The following is a 12910-nucleotide window of genomic DNA, read 5'->3' on the forward strand; positions in this document are numbered from 1 at the left end:
CATAATATAAAAAAACAAACTAGATTTATTTGATAAATAAAATATGGTTTAAAATTCTTTGATAATAAATAAGTTAAAAAAAAATTTAAACAAAAATGTATTATTAAAATTGTACAAAAAAAGCTATAAGTAAAAAAATTGAAAAAAATTATATAAAACAAAACAGATACTAAATCAATAACAATTTTATTGACATCACATGATAAAGAAAAAAATGAGTTTTAATAATAAAAACAATAAAATTCCACCAAACACTTGTGATGGTCGCAAGAATAGAATTTGCGTCTGTAACAAAGCGAAGATATTAAAAGTGCTTTTGATTAAATGTGACTTTATTTACCAAGGTAAACGTACTTGCTTAATAGCGGTACATATACGAAAATTGGAACAGTACAGAGAAGATTAGCATGGCTCCTGCGCAAGGATGACACGCAAAATCATGAAGCGTTCTATATTTTTATTACCGTTGAAAAAGAATTTTTTTAATTTGAAAAAACAAATCTGTGATTTCTTAATGAAAATTTAACTAAGATTAGGCGATAATCGTTACAGCATAATATAAAAAAACAAACTATAGCATGGCCCCTGCGCAAGGATGACACGCAAAATCATGAAGCGTTCTATATTTTTATTACCGTTGAAAAAGAATTTTTTTAATTTGAAAAAACAAATCTGTGATTTCTAAATGAAAATTTAACTAAGATTAGGCGATAATCGTTACAGCATAATATAAAAAAACAAACTAGATTTATTTGATAAATAAAATATGGTTTAAAATTCTTTGATAATAAATAAGTTAAAAAAAAATTTAAACAAAAATGTATTATTAAAGTTGTACAAAAAAAGCTATAAGTAAAAAAATTATATAAAACAAAACAGATACTAAGACAATAACAATTTTATTGACATCACATGATAAAGAAAAAAATGAGTTTTAATAATAAAAACAATAAAATTCCTCCAAACACTTATGATGGTCGCAAGTATAGAATTTGCGTCTGTAACAAAGCGAAGATTTTAAAAGTGCTTTTGATTAAATGTGACTTTATTTACCAAGGTAAACGTACTTGCTTAATAGCGGTACATATACTAAAATTGGAACGATACAGAGAAGATTAGCATGGTCCCTGCGCAAGGATGACACGCAAAATCGTGAAGCGTTCCATATTTTTATTACCGTTGAAAAAGAGTTTTTTTTAATTTAAAAAACAAATCTGTAATTTTTAAATGAAAATTTAACTAAGATTAGGCGATAATCGTTACAGCATAATATAAAAAAACAAACTAGATTTATTTGATAAATAAAATATGGTTTAAAATTCTTTGATAATAAATAAGTTAAAAAAAAATTTAAACAAAAATGTATTATTAAAATTGAACAAAAAAAACTATAAGTAAAAAAATTGAAAAAATTTATATCAAACAAAACAGATACTAAGACAATAACAATTTTATTGACATCACATGATAAAGAAAAAAATGAGTTTTAATAATAAAAACAATAAAATTCCTCCAAACATTTGTGATGGTCGCAAGTATAGAATTTTCGTGTGTAACAAAGCGAAGATATTAAAAGTGCTATTGATTAAATGTGACTTTATTTACCAAAGAAAACGTACTTGCTTAATAGCGGTACATATACTAAAATTGGAACGATACAGAGAAGATTAGCATGGCCCCTGCGCAAGGATGACACGCAAAATCGTGAAGCGTTCCATATATTTATTACCGTTGAAAAAGAGTTTTTTTAATTTAAAAAACAAATCTGTGATTTCTAAATGAAAATTTAACTATTTAGGCGATACTCGATACAGCATAATATAAAAGCAAACTAGATTTATTTGATAAATAAATTATGGTTTAAAATTATTTGATATTAAATAAGTTAAAAAAAAATTTAAACAAAAATGTATTATTAAAATTGTACAAAAAAGCTATAAGTAAAAATATTGAAAAAAATTATATCAAACAAAACAGATACTAAGACAATAACAATTTTATTGACATCACATGATAAAGAAAAAAATGAGTTTTAATAATAAAAACAATAAAATTCCTCCAAACACTTGTGATGGTCGCAAGTATAGAATTTTCGTCTGTAACAAACCGAAGATATTAAAATTGCTTTTGATTAAATGTGACTTTATTTACTAGGGTAACCGTACTTGCTTAATAGCGGTACATATACTAAAATTGGAGCAATACAGAGAAGATTAGCTTGGCCCCTGCGCAAAGATGACACGCAAATTCGTGAAGCGTTCCATATTTTTATTACCGTTGAAAAAAAGTTTTTTTAATTTAAAAAACAAATCTGTGATTTCTAAATGAAAATTTAACTAGTTTAGGCGCTAATCGTTACAGCATAATATAAAAGCACACTACATTTATTTGATAAATAAAATATTGTTTAAAATTCTTTGATAATAAATAAGTTAAAAAAAAATTTAAACAAAAATGTATTATTAAAGTTGTACAAAAAAAGCTATAAGTAAAAAAATTGAAAAAATTTATATAAAACAAAACAGATACTAAGACAATAACAATTTTATTGACATCACATGATAAAGAAAAAAATGAGTTTTAATAATAAAAACAATAAAATTCCTCCAAACATTTGTGATGGTCGCAAGTATAGAATTTTCGTGTGTAACAAAGCGAAGATATTAAAAGTGCTTTTGATTAAATGTGACTTTATTTATCAAAGTAAACGTACTTGCTTAATAGCGGTACATATACTAAAATTGGAACGATACAGAGAAGATTAGCATGGCCCCTGCGCAAGGATGACACGCAAAATCGTGAAGCGTTCCATATATTTATTACCGTTGAAAAAGAGTTTTTTTAATTTAAAAAACAAATCTGTGATTTCTAAATGAAAGTTTACCTAGTTTAGGCGATAATCGATACAGCATAATATAAAAGCAAACTAGATTTATTTGATAAATAAATTATGGTTTAAAATTATTTGATATTAAATAAGTTAAAAAAAAATTTAAACAAAAATGTATTATTAAAATTGTACAAAAAAGCTATAAGTAAAAATATTGAAAACAATTATATCAAACAAAACAGATACTAAGACAATAACAATTTTATTGACATCACATGATAAAGAAAAAAATGAGTTTTAATAATAAAAACAATAAAATTCCTCCAAACACTTGTGATGGTCGCAAGTATAGAAATTTTGTGTGTAATAAAGCGAAGATATTAAAAGTGCTTTTGATTAAATGTGACTTTATTTACCAAGGTAAACGTACTTGCTTAATAGCGGTACATATACTAAAATTGGAACAATACAGAGAAGATAAGCATGGCCCCTTCGCAAGGATGACACGCAAAATCATGAAGCGTTCTATATTTTTATTACCGTTGAAAAAGAATTTTTTTAATTTGAAAAAACAAATCTGTGATTTCTAAATGAAAATTTAACTAAGATTAGGCGATAATCGTTACAGCATAATATAAAAAAACAAACTAGATTTATTTGATAAATAAAATATGGTTTAAAATTCTTTGATAATAAATAAGTTAAAAAAAAATTTAAACAAAAATGTATTATTAAAATTGTACAAAAAAAGCTATAAGTAAAAAAATTGAAAAAAATTATATAAAACAAAACAGATACTAAATCAATAACAATTTTATTGACATCACATGATAAAGAAAAAAATGAGTTTTAATAATAAAAACAATAAAATTCCACCAAACACTTGTGATGGTCGCAAGTATAGAATTTGCGTCTGTAACAAAGCGAAGATATTAAAAGTGCTTTTGATTAAATGTGACTTTATTTACCAAGGTAAACGTACTTGCTTAATAGCGGTACATATACGAAAATTGGAACAGTACAGAGAAGATTAGCATGGCTCCTGCGCAAGGATGACACGCAAAATCATGAAGCGTTCTATATTTTTATTACCGTTGAAAAAGAATTTTTTTAATTTGAAAAAACAAATCTGTGATTTCTAAATGAAAATTTAACTAAGATTAGGCGATAATCGTTACAGCATAATATAAAAAAACAAACTATAGCATGGCTCCTGCGCAAGGATGACACGCAAAATCATGAAGCGTTCTATATTTTTATTACCGTTGAAAAAGAATTTTTTTAATTTGAAAAAACAAATCTGTGATTTCTAAATGAAAATTTAACTAAGATTAGGCGATAATCGTTACAGCATAATATAAAAAAACAAACTAGATTTATTTGATAAATAAAATATGGTTTAAAATTCTTTGATAATAAATAAGTTAAAAAAAAATTTAAACAAAAATGTATTATTAAAATTGTACAAAAAAAGCTATAAGTAAAAAAATTGAAAAAATTTATATAAAACAAAACAGATACTAAGACAATAACAATTTTATTGACATCACATGATAAAGAAAAAAATGAGTTTTAATAATAAAAACAATAAAATTCCTCCAAATACTTGTGATGGTCGCAAGTATAGAATTTGCGTCTGTAACAAATCGAAGATTTTAAAAGTGCTTTTGATTAATTGTGACTTTATTTACCAAGGTAAACGTACTTGCTTAAAAGCGTTACATATACTAAAATTGGAACGATACAGAGAAGATTAGCATGGCCCCTGCGCAAGGATGACACGCAAAATCGTGAAGCGTTCCATATTTTTATTACCGTTGAAAAAGAGTTTTTCTAATTTAGAAAACAAATCTGTAATTTCTAAATGAAAATTTAACTAAGATTAGGCGATAATCGTTACAGCATAATATAAAAAAACAAACTAGATTTATTTGATAAATAAAATATGGTTTAAAATTCTTTGATAATAAATAAGTTAAAAAAAAATTTAAACAAAAATGTATTATTAAAATTGTACAAAAAAAGCTATAAGTAAAAAAATTGAAAAAATTTATATAAAACAAAACAGATACTAAGACAATAACAATTTTATTGACATCACATGACAAAGAAAAAAATGAGTTTTAATAATAAAAACAATAAAATTCCTCCAAACATTTGTGATGGTCGCAAGTATAGAATTTTCGTGTGTAACAAAGCGAAGATATTAAAAGTGCTATTGATTAAATGTGACTTTATTTACCAAAGAAAACGTACTTGCTTAATAGCGGTACATATACTAAAATTCGAACGATACAGAGAAGATTAGCATGGCCCCTGCGCAAGGATCACACGCAAAATCGTGAAGCGTTCCATATTTTTATTACCGTTGAAAAAGAGTTTTTTTAATTTAAAAAACAAATCTGTAATTTCAAAATGAAAATTTAACTAAGATTAGGCGATAATCGTTACAGCATAATATAAAAAAACAAACTAGATTTATTTGATAAATAAAATATGGTTTAAAATTATTTGATATTAAATAAGTTAAAAAAAAATTTAAACAAAAATGTATTATTAAAATTGTACAAAAAAGCTATAAGTAAAAATATTGAAAAAAATTATATCAAACAAAACAGATACTAAGACAATAACAATTTTATTGACATCACATGATAAAGAAAAAAATGAGTTTTAATAATAAAAACAATAAAATTCCTCCAAACACTTGTGATGGTCGCAAGTATAGAATTTTCGTCTGTAACAAACCGAAGATATTAAAAGTGCTTTTGATTAAATGTGACTTTATTTACTAGGGTAACCGTACTTGCTTAATAGCGGTACATATACTAAAATTGGAGCAATACAGAGAAGATTAGCTTGGCCCCTGCGCAAAGATGACACGCAAATTCGTGAAGCGTTCCATATTTTTATTACCGTTGAAAAAGAGTTTTTTTAATTTAAAAAACAAATCTGTGATTTCTAAATGAAAATTTAACTAGTTTAGGCGATAATCGTTACAGCATAATATAAAAGCACACTACATTTATTTGATAAATAAAATATTGTTTAAAATTCTTTGATAATAAATAAGTTAAAAAAAAATTTAAACAAAAATGTATTATTAAAGTTGTACAAAAAAAGCTATAAGTAAAAAAATTATATAAAACAAAACAGATACTAAGACAATAACAATTTTATTGACATCACATGATAAAGAAAAAAATGAGTTTTAATAATAAAAACAATAAAATTCCTCCAAACACTTGTGATGGTCGCAAGTATAGAATTTGCGTCTGTAACAAAGCGAAGATTTTAAAAGTGCTTTTGATTAAATGTGACTTTATTTACCAAGGTAAACGTACTTGCTTAATAGCGGTACATATACTAAAATTGGAACGATACAGAGAAGATTAGCATGGCCCCTGCGCAAGGATGACACGCAAAATCGTGAAGCGTTCCATATTTTTATTACCGTTGAAAAAGAGTTTTTTTAATTTAAAAAACAAATCTGTAATTTCTAAATGAAAATTTAACTAAGATTAGGCGATAATCGTTACAGCATAATATAAAAAAACAAACTAGATTTATTTGATAAATAAAATATGGTTTAAAATTCTTTGATAATAAATAAGTTAAAAAAAAATTTAAACAAAAATTTATTATTAAAATTGTACAAAAAAAAATATAAGTAAAAAAATTGAAAAAATTTATTTAAACAAAACAGATACTAAGACAATAACAATTTTATTGACATCACATGATAAAGAAAAAAATGAGTTTTAATAATAAAAACAATAAAATTCCTCCAAACATTTGTGATGGTCGCAAGTATAGAATTTTCGTGTGTAACAAAGCGAAGATATTAAAAGTGCTATTGATTAAATGTGACTTTATTTACCAAAGAAAACGTACTTGCTTAATAGCGGTACATATACTAAAATTGGAACGATACAGAGAAGATTAGCATGGCCCCTGCGCAAGGATGACACGCAAAATCGTGAAGCGTTCCATATATTTATTACCGTTGAAAAAGAGTTTTTTTAATTTAAAAAACAAATCTGTGATTTCTAAATGAAAATTTAACTATTTAGGCGATACTCGATACAGCATAATATAAAAGCAAACTAGATTTATTTGATAAATAAATTATGGTTTAAAATTATTTGATATTAAATAAGTTAAAAAAAAATTTAAACAAAAATGTATTATTAAAATTGTACAAAAAAGCTATAAGTAAAAATATTGAAAAAAATTATATCAAACAAAACAGATACTAAGACAATAACAATTTTATTGACATCACATGATAAAGAAAAACATGAGTTTTAATAATAAAAACAATAAAATTCCTCCAAACACTTGTGATGGTCGCAAGTATAGAATTTTCGTCTGTAACAAACCGAAGATATTAAAAGTGCTTTTGATTAAATGTGACTTTATTTACTAGGGTAACCGTACTTGCTTAATAGCGGTACATATACTAAAATTGGAGCAATACAGAGAAGATTAGCTTGGCCCCTGCGCAAAGATGACACGCAAATTCGTGAAGCGTTCCATATTTTTATTACCGTTGAAAAAGAGTTTTTTTAATTTAAAAAACAAATCTGTGATTTCTAAATGAAAATTTAACTAGTTTAGGCGATAATCGTTACAGCATAATATAAAAGCACACTACATTTATTTGATAAATAAAATATTGTTTAAAATTCTTTGATAATAAATAAGTTAAAAAAAAATTTAAACAAAAATGTATTATTAAAGTTGTACAAAAAAAGCTATAAGTAAAAAAATTATATAAAACAAAACAGATAATAAGACAATAACAATTTTATTGACATCACATGATAAAGAAAAAAATGAGTTTTAATAATAAAAACAATAAAATTCCTCCAAACACTTGTGATGGTCGCAAGTATAGAATTTGCGTCTGTAACAAAGCGAAGATTTTAAAAGTGCTTTTGATTAAATGTGACTTTATTTACCAAGGTAAACGTACTTGCTTAATAGCGGTACATATACTAAAATTGGAACGATACAGAGAAGATTAGCATGGCCCCTGCGCAAGGATGACACGCAAAATCGTGAAGCGTTCCATATTTTTATTACCGTTGAAAAAGAATTTTTTTAATTTAAAAAACAAATCTGTGATTTCTAAATGAAAATTTAACCAAGTTTAGGCGATAATCGTTACAACATAATATAAAAGCACACTACATTTATTTGATAAATAAAATATGGTTTAAAATTCTTTGATAATAAATAAGTTAAAAAAAAATTTAAACAAAAATGTATTATTAAAATTGTACAAAAAAAACTATAAGTAAAAAAATTGAAAAAATTTATATAAAACAAAACAGATACTAAGACAATAACAATTTTATTGACATCACATGATAAAGAAAAAAATGAGTTTTAATAATAAAAACAATAAAATTCCTCCAAACATTTGTGATGGTCGCAAGTATAGAATTTTCGTGTGTAACAAAGCGAAGATATTAAAAGTGCTTTTGATTAAATGTGACTTTATTTATCAAAGTAAACGTACTTGCTTAATAGCGGTACATATACTAAAATTGGAACGATACAGAGAAGATTAGCATGGCCCCTGCGCAAGGATGACACGCAAAATCGTGAAGCGTTCCATATATTTATTACCGTTGAAAAAGAGTTTTTTTAATTTAAAAAAAAAATCTGTGATTTCTAAATGAAAGTTTACCTAGTTTAGGCGATAATCGATACAGCATAATATAAAAGCAAACTAGATTTATTTGATAAATAAATTATGGTTTAAAATTATTTGATATTAAATAAGTTAAAAAAAAATTTAAACAAAAATGTATTATTAAAATTGTACAAAAAAGCTATAAGTAAAAATATTGAAAAAAATTATATCAAACAAAACAGATACTAAGACAATAACAACTTTATTGTCATCACATGATAAAGAAAAAAATGAGTTTTAATAATAAAAACAATAAAATTCCTCCAAACACTTGTGATGGTCGCAAGTATAGAATTTGCGTCTGTAACAAACCGAAGATTTTAAAAGTGCTTTTGATTAAATGTGACTTTATTTACCAAGGTAAACGTACTTGCTTAATAGCGGTACATATACTAAAACTGGAACGATACAGAGAAGATTAGCATGGCCCCTGCGCAAGGATGACACGCAAAATCGTGAAGCGTTCCATATTTTTATTACCGTTGAAAAAGAATTTTTTTAATTTAAAAAACAAATCTGTGATTTCTAAATGAAAATTTAACCAAGTTTAGGCGATAATCGTTACAACATAATATAAAAGCACACTACATTTATTTGATAAATAAAATATGGTTTAAAATTCTTTGATAATAAATAAGTTAAAAAAAAATTTAAACAAAAATGTATTATTAAAATTGTACAAAAAAAACTATAAGTAAAAAAATTGAAAAAATTTATATAAAACAAAACAGATACTAAGACAATAACAATTTTATTGACATCACATGATAAAGAAAAAAATGAGTTTTAATAATAAAAACAATAAAATTCCTCCAAACATTTGTGATGGTCGCAAGTATAGAATTTTCGTGTGTAACAAAGCGAAGATATTAAAAGTGCTTTTGATTAAATGTGACTTTATTTATCAAAGTAAACGTACTTGCTTAATAGCGGTACATATACTAAAATTGGAACGATACAGAGAAGATTAGCATGGCCCCTGCGCAAGGATGACACGCAAAATCGTGAAGCGTTCCATATATTTATTACCGTTGAAAAAGAGTTTTTTTAATTTAAAAAAAAAATCTGTGATTTCTAAATGAAAGTTTACCTAGTTTAGGCGATAATCGATACAGCATAATATAAAAGCAAACTAGATTTATTTGATAAATAAATTATGGTTTAAAATTATTTGATATTAAATAAGTTAAAAAAAAATTTAAACAAAAATGTATTATTAAAATTGTACAAAAAAGCTATAAGTAAAAATATTGAAAAAAATTATATCAAACAAAACAGATACTAAGACAATAACAATTTTATTGTCATCACATGATAAAGAAAAAAATGAGTTTTAATAATAAAAACAATAAAATTCCTCCAAACACTTGTGATGGTCGCAAGTATAGAAATTTTGTGTGTAACAAAGCGAAGATATTAAAAGTGCTTTTGATTAAATGTGACTTTATTTACCAAGGTAAACGTACTTGCTTAATAGCGGTACATATACTAAAATTGGAACGATACAGAGAAGATTAGCATGGCCCCTGCGCAAGGATGACACGCAAAATCGTGAAGCGTTCCATATATTTATTACCGTTGAAAAAGAGTTTTTTTAATTTAAAAAACAAATCTGTGATTTCTAAATGAAAATTTAACTATTTAGGCGATACTCGATACAGCATAATATAAAAGCAAACTAGATTTATTTGATAAATAAATTATGGTTTAAAATTATTTGATATTAAATAAGTTAAAAAAAAATTTAAACAAAAATGTATTATTAAAATTGTACAAAAAAGCTATAAGTAAAAATATTGAAAAAAATTATATCAAACAAAACAGATACTAAGACAATAACAATTTTATTGACATCACATGATAAAGAAAAACATGAGTTTTAATAATAAAAACAATAAAATTCCTCCAAACACTTGTGATGGTCCCAAGTATAGAATTTTCGTCTGTAACAAACCGAAGATATTAAAAGTGCTTTTGATTAAATGTGACTTTATTTACTAGGGTAACCGTACTTGCTTAATAGCGGTACATATACTAAAATTGGAGCAATACAGAGAAGATTAGCTTGGCCCCTGCGCAAAGATGACACGCAAATTCGTGAAGCGTTCCATATTTTTATTACCGTTGAAAAAGAGTTTTTTTAATTTAAAAAACAAATCTGTGATTTCTAAATGAAAATTTAACTAGTTTAGGCGATAATCGTTACAGCATAATATAAAAGCACACTACATTTATTTGATAAATAAAATATTGTTTAAAATTCTTTGATAATAAATAAGTTAAAAAAAAATTTAAACAAAAATGTATTATTAAAGTTGTACAAAAAAAGCTATAAGTAAAAAAATTATATAAAACAAAACAGATACTAAGACAATAACAATTTTATTGACATCACATGATAAAGAAAAAAATGAGTTTTAATAATAAAAACAATAAAATTCCTCCAAACACCTGTGATGGTCGCAAGTATAGAATTTGCGTCTGTAACAAACCGAAGATTTTAAAAGTGCTTTTGATTAAATGTGACTTTATTTACCAAGGTAAACGTACTTGCTTAATAGCGGTACATATACTAAAACTGGAACGATACAGAGAAGATTAGCATGGCCCCTGCGCAAGGATGACACGCAAAATCGTGAAGCGTTCCATATTTTTATTACCGTTGAAAAAGAATTTTTTTAATTTAAAAAACAAATCTGTGATTTCTAAATGAAAATTTAACCAAGTTTAGGCGATAATCGTTACAACATAATATAAAAGCACACTACATTTATTTGATAAATAAAATATGGTTTAAAATTCTTTGATAATAAATAAGTTAAAAAAAAATTTAAACAAAAATGTATTATTAAAATTGTACAAAAAAAACTATAAGTAAAAAAATTGAAAAAATTTATATAAAACAAAACAGATACTAAGACAATAACAATTTTATTGACATCACATGATAAAGAAAAAAATGAGTTTTAATAATAAAAACAATAAAATTCCTCCAAACATTTGTGATGGTCGCAAGTATAGAATTTTCGTGTGTAACAAAGCGAAGATATTAAAAGTGCTTTTGATTAAATGTGACTTTATTTATCAAAGTAAACGTACTTGCTTAATAGCGGTACATATACTAAAATTGGAACGATACAGAGAAGATTAGCATGGCCCCTGCGCAAGGATGACACGCAAAATCGTGAAGCGTTCCATATATTTATTACCGTTGAAAAAGAGTTTTTTTAATTTAAAAAAAAAATCTGTGATTTCTAAATGAAAGTTTACCTAGTTTAGGCGATAATCGATACAGCATAATATAAAAGCAAACTAGATTTATTTGATAAATAAATTATGGTTTAAAATTATTTGATATTAAATAAGTTAAAAAAAAATTTAAACAAAAATGTATTATTAAAATTGTACAAAAAAGCTATAAGTAAAAATATTGAAAAAAATTATATCAAACAAAACAGATACTAAGACAATAACAACTTTATTGTCATCACATGATAAAGAAAAAAATGAGTTTTAATAATAAAAACAATAAAATTCCTCCAAACACTTGTGATGGTCGCAAGTATAGAATTTGCGTCTGTAACAAACCGAAGATTTTAAAAGTGCTTTTGATTAAATGTGACTTTATTTACCAAGGTAAACGTACTTGCTTAATAGCGGTACATATACTAAAACTGGAACGATACAGAGAAGATTAGCATGGCCCCTGCGCAAGGATGACACGCAAAATCGTGAAGCGTTCCATATTTTTATTACCGTTGAAAAAGAATTTTTTTAATTTAAAAAACAAATCTGTGATTTCTAAATGAAAATTTAACCAAGTTTAGGCGATAATCGTTACAACATAATATAAAAGCACACTACATTTATTTGATAAATAAAATATGGTTTAAAATTCTTTGATAATAAATAAGTTAAAAAAAAATTTAAACAAAGATGTATTATTAAAATTGTACAAAAAAAACTATAAGTAAAAAAATTGAAAAAATTTATATAAAACAAAACAGATACTAAGACAATAACAATTTTATTGACATCACATGATAAAGAAAAAAATGAGTTTTAATAATAAAAACAATAAAATTCCTCCAAACATTTGTGATGGTCGCAAGTATAGAATTTTCGTGTGTAACAAAGCGAAGATATTAAAAGTGCTTTTGATTAAATGTGACTTTATTTATCAAAGTAAACGTACTTGCTTAATAGCGGTACATATACTAAAATTGGAACGATACAGAGAAGATTAGCATGGCCCCTGCGCAAGGATGACACGCAAAATCGTGAAGCGTTCCATATATTTATTACCGTTGAAAAAGAGTTTTTTTAATTTAAAAAAAAAATCTGTGATTTCTAAATGAAAGTTTACCTAGTTTAGG

General features: G+C 25.1%; 23 non-coding genes and 2 pseudogenes across 23 annotated transcripts; all 25 read left to right on the forward strand.

Moving 5' to 3' along the window:
- Positions 1-350: 350 nt before the first annotated feature.
- LOC145754124 (U6 spliceosomal RNA) lies at positions 351-459 on the forward strand. Its single transcript, XR_014284031.1, has one exon. It is a non-coding gene; the product is annotated as a U6 spliceosomal RNA (small nuclear RNA).
- Positions 460-493: 34 nt separating this feature from the next.
- LOC145754223 (U6 spliceosomal RNA) lies at positions 494-630 on the forward strand (annotated as a pseudogene).
- A 433-nt stretch (positions 631-1063) lies between these two features.
- LOC145754011 (U6 spliceosomal RNA) lies at positions 1064-1172 on the forward strand. The gene has a single exon (XR_014283924.1). It is a non-coding gene; the product is annotated as a U6 spliceosomal RNA (small nuclear RNA).
- A 443-nt stretch (positions 1173-1615) lies between these two features.
- On the forward strand, positions 1616-1724 carry LOC145753998 (U6 spliceosomal RNA). The gene has a single exon (XR_014283912.1). It is a non-coding gene; the product is annotated as a U6 spliceosomal RNA (small nuclear RNA).
- Positions 1725-2161: 437 nt separating this feature from the next.
- Positions 2162-2270, forward strand: LOC145754165 (U6 spliceosomal RNA). Its single transcript, XR_014284070.1, has one exon. It is a non-coding gene; the product is annotated as a U6 spliceosomal RNA (small nuclear RNA).
- A 439-nt stretch (positions 2271-2709) lies between these two features.
- Positions 2710-2818, forward strand: LOC145754000 (U6 spliceosomal RNA). The gene has a single exon (XR_014283913.1). It is a non-coding gene; the product is annotated as a U6 spliceosomal RNA (small nuclear RNA).
- A 438-nt stretch (positions 2819-3256) lies between these two features.
- On the forward strand, positions 3257-3365 carry LOC145754078 (U6 spliceosomal RNA). Its single transcript, XR_014283987.1, has one exon. It is a non-coding gene; the product is annotated as a U6 spliceosomal RNA (small nuclear RNA).
- A 443-nt stretch (positions 3366-3808) lies between these two features.
- Positions 3809-3917, forward strand: LOC145754125 (U6 spliceosomal RNA). The gene has a single exon (XR_014284032.1). It is a non-coding gene; the product is annotated as a U6 spliceosomal RNA (small nuclear RNA).
- A 71-nt stretch (positions 3918-3988) lies between these two features.
- On the forward strand, positions 3989-4088 carry LOC145754224 (U6 spliceosomal RNA; annotated as a pseudogene).
- Positions 4089-4531: 443 nt separating this feature from the next.
- Positions 4532-4640, forward strand: LOC145754043 (U6 spliceosomal RNA). The gene has a single exon (XR_014283953.1). It is a non-coding gene; the product is annotated as a U6 spliceosomal RNA (small nuclear RNA).
- Positions 4641-5082: 442 nt separating this feature from the next.
- On the forward strand, positions 5083-5191 carry LOC145754110 (U6 spliceosomal RNA). Its single transcript, XR_014284018.1, has one exon. It is a non-coding gene; the product is annotated as a U6 spliceosomal RNA (small nuclear RNA).
- A 441-nt stretch (positions 5192-5632) lies between these two features.
- Positions 5633-5741, forward strand: LOC145754167 (U6 spliceosomal RNA). The gene has a single exon (XR_014284071.1). It is a non-coding gene; the product is annotated as a U6 spliceosomal RNA (small nuclear RNA).
- Positions 5742-6170: 429 nt separating this feature from the next.
- On the forward strand, positions 6171-6279 carry LOC145754139 (U6 spliceosomal RNA). Its single transcript, XR_014284045.1, has one exon. It is a non-coding gene; the product is annotated as a U6 spliceosomal RNA (small nuclear RNA).
- A 441-nt stretch (positions 6280-6720) lies between these two features.
- On the forward strand, positions 6721-6829 carry LOC145754001 (U6 spliceosomal RNA). The gene has a single exon (XR_014283914.1). It is a non-coding gene; the product is annotated as a U6 spliceosomal RNA (small nuclear RNA).
- A 437-nt stretch (positions 6830-7266) lies between these two features.
- LOC145754168 (U6 spliceosomal RNA) lies at positions 7267-7375 on the forward strand. The gene has a single exon (XR_014284072.1). It is a non-coding gene; the product is annotated as a U6 spliceosomal RNA (small nuclear RNA).
- Positions 7376-7804: 429 nt separating this feature from the next.
- On the forward strand, positions 7805-7913 carry LOC145754151 (U6 spliceosomal RNA). The gene has a single exon (XR_014284056.1). It is a non-coding gene; the product is annotated as a U6 spliceosomal RNA (small nuclear RNA).
- A 440-nt stretch (positions 7914-8353) lies between these two features.
- LOC145754002 (U6 spliceosomal RNA) lies at positions 8354-8462 on the forward strand. The gene has a single exon (XR_014283915.1). It is a non-coding gene; the product is annotated as a U6 spliceosomal RNA (small nuclear RNA).
- A 438-nt stretch (positions 8463-8900) lies between these two features.
- On the forward strand, positions 8901-9009 carry LOC145754012 (U6 spliceosomal RNA). Its single transcript, XR_014283925.1, has one exon. It is a non-coding gene; the product is annotated as a U6 spliceosomal RNA (small nuclear RNA).
- A 440-nt stretch (positions 9010-9449) lies between these two features.
- On the forward strand, positions 9450-9558 carry LOC145754003 (U6 spliceosomal RNA). The gene has a single exon (XR_014283916.1). It is a non-coding gene; the product is annotated as a U6 spliceosomal RNA (small nuclear RNA).
- A 438-nt stretch (positions 9559-9996) lies between these two features.
- LOC145753983 (U6 spliceosomal RNA) lies at positions 9997-10105 on the forward strand. Its single transcript, XR_014283898.1, has one exon. It is a non-coding gene; the product is annotated as a U6 spliceosomal RNA (small nuclear RNA).
- Positions 10106-10542: 437 nt separating this feature from the next.
- Positions 10543-10651, forward strand: LOC145754169 (U6 spliceosomal RNA). Its single transcript, XR_014284073.1, has one exon. It is a non-coding gene; the product is annotated as a U6 spliceosomal RNA (small nuclear RNA).
- Positions 10652-11080: 429 nt separating this feature from the next.
- LOC145754014 (U6 spliceosomal RNA) lies at positions 11081-11189 on the forward strand. Its single transcript, XR_014283926.1, has one exon. It is a non-coding gene; the product is annotated as a U6 spliceosomal RNA (small nuclear RNA).
- A 440-nt stretch (positions 11190-11629) lies between these two features.
- Positions 11630-11738, forward strand: LOC145754004 (U6 spliceosomal RNA). Its single transcript, XR_014283917.1, has one exon. It is a non-coding gene; the product is annotated as a U6 spliceosomal RNA (small nuclear RNA).
- Positions 11739-12176: 438 nt separating this feature from the next.
- Positions 12177-12285, forward strand: LOC145754015 (U6 spliceosomal RNA). Its single transcript, XR_014283927.1, has one exon. It is a non-coding gene; the product is annotated as a U6 spliceosomal RNA (small nuclear RNA).
- Positions 12286-12725: 440 nt separating this feature from the next.
- LOC145754005 (U6 spliceosomal RNA) lies at positions 12726-12834 on the forward strand. Its single transcript, XR_014283918.1, has one exon. It is a non-coding gene; the product is annotated as a U6 spliceosomal RNA (small nuclear RNA).
- The last annotated feature ends 76 nt before the right edge of the window (positions 12835-12910 follow it).

This window comes from Corella eumyota, chromosome 5 (genome assembly GCF_963082875.1).
Source record: "Corella eumyota chromosome 5, kaCorEumy4.1, whole genome shotgun sequence".
NCBI classification, from domain to species: domain Eukaryota; kingdom Metazoa; phylum Chordata; class Ascidiacea; order Phlebobranchia; family Corellidae; genus Corella; species Corella eumyota.